The sequence below is a fragment of the Psammomys obesus genome, unplaced genomic scaffold (genome assembly GCF_907164565.1).
Source record: "Psammomys obesus unplaced genomic scaffold, mPsaObe1.curated_primary_1811, whole genome shotgun sequence".
NCBI classification, from domain to species: domain Eukaryota; kingdom Metazoa; phylum Chordata; class Mammalia; order Rodentia; family Muridae; genus Psammomys; species Psammomys obesus.
The window spans coordinates 5,215,655-5,217,181 of record NW_026590699.1 but is presented as its reverse complement, the minus strand read 5'-3'; positions in this window follow the sequence as shown (position 1 = coordinate 5,217,181).

Sequence of the window (1,527 nt, the reverse complement as noted above, 5' to 3'; positions counted from 1 at the left end):
GTTTCTTTTGGCTCTCAGTTGCGGGGTTCAGTTCATTCTCGTCATGGTGGGAGGTGACCGGCCACATCACCTGCAGTCAGGACGCGGACAGAAATGACAGCGGTTGCCGTTCAGGTCTCTTTCCCTTTTCGTTCTGTCTGGGATCCCGGACCGTGAAATGGTGCTGCCCACATTCACAGCAAGTCTCCTTGCCTCAGTGAACGGGAATCCCACCCAGGGTTTTGCTTCTTAGGTGATTCTGGACCCTGTCAACTCGAGCATCGACATTAACCAACGCTACATGTGCATTGCGTGTGTGCACGTGTGTGCATGCATTTATACACGCGCGCACACACAATTCTTACATTAAAGGGAGACTGAATTCAAAAATAGATAAAAGATTTAAACAGACATTCCCTTGAAGACCTACACATTTCCAACAAGAATGTGGAAAGACACTCAGCATCATTCGTCATTAAAGTAATGCAAACCCAAGCCACTGCCTCGGGTCAAGGAAACGGCCTGAAAGGTGAGGGTATGAAGACACGGAGGCCTCACACTGTGCTAGCAAAAGTGCAACACGCTACAGCTGCTGTGCAAAAGTTTAATGGACCCTTATACACTTAAGCATAAAATTATCACCAAACCCAGCAATTTGGCACCTGTGCATATTCCCAAGAGAAATGAAAACAGGTCCCGAGGGAACGTATACACCGTGCTCACAGCTGCAGTACTGACCGTGGAAGGAGACATCGCAAGCGCCCAGCAACAGAGGAGTGGACAGGGTTGTGCTATATTATGCAGGAAATATTACTCACCTGTGAAAAAGACTTTGAGGCCTGATGCACAGAACTGCAGCGAGTCGTGGGAACACGGTGCACACCGAGAGAAGCTACATATGAGCTCATGTGCTCGGCGGTTCCTTTCTTGAGGAATGTATATATCCGCCGTGGTGGTTTGGGTAAGAGCAGCCCCCAAAGGCTCGTACATTTGAGTGCTTGGTCTGCAGGGCTGTTTGAAAGGATTAGGAGGTGCGGCCTTGTTGGAAGCAGGTTTGTCACTGGGGGTGAGCTTTGAAGCCAGGCTCAGTGTCTTTCTCTTCTGGCTGCCTGCAGATCCAGATGTAAAACTCTCAGCTCCTTCTCCAGCACCATGTCTGCCTGCGCGCTACCATCCTTCCCGCCGTGATGATAATGGGCTGAGCCTCTGAGAGCGTAAGCCAGCCCCAGTTAAATGCTCTCCTTTTAAGAGCTGCTGTGGTCATGGTGTCTCTTCACAGCACTAGAACAGTTACTAAGACAGAAGTCTAGTTTTTAGAATTAAGAAGCAGGATAACTGTTGCGAGGACGTGAGAGGAGGGTGCTTACTTAAGGGGCATATGGTGCCTTCCTGGGGTGATGAGAATGTTTTGAAACTCAAGAAAGGGTGTGGTGGTGCACTGAGATGCTCTTGAAGAAGGTTGCTAGGTGACATGACTGTCACCTCAGTGAAAACAAGTACTAAGAAAGCAGGGTGTTTAATGAGTGACGATTGTGACTGTCACCTCAG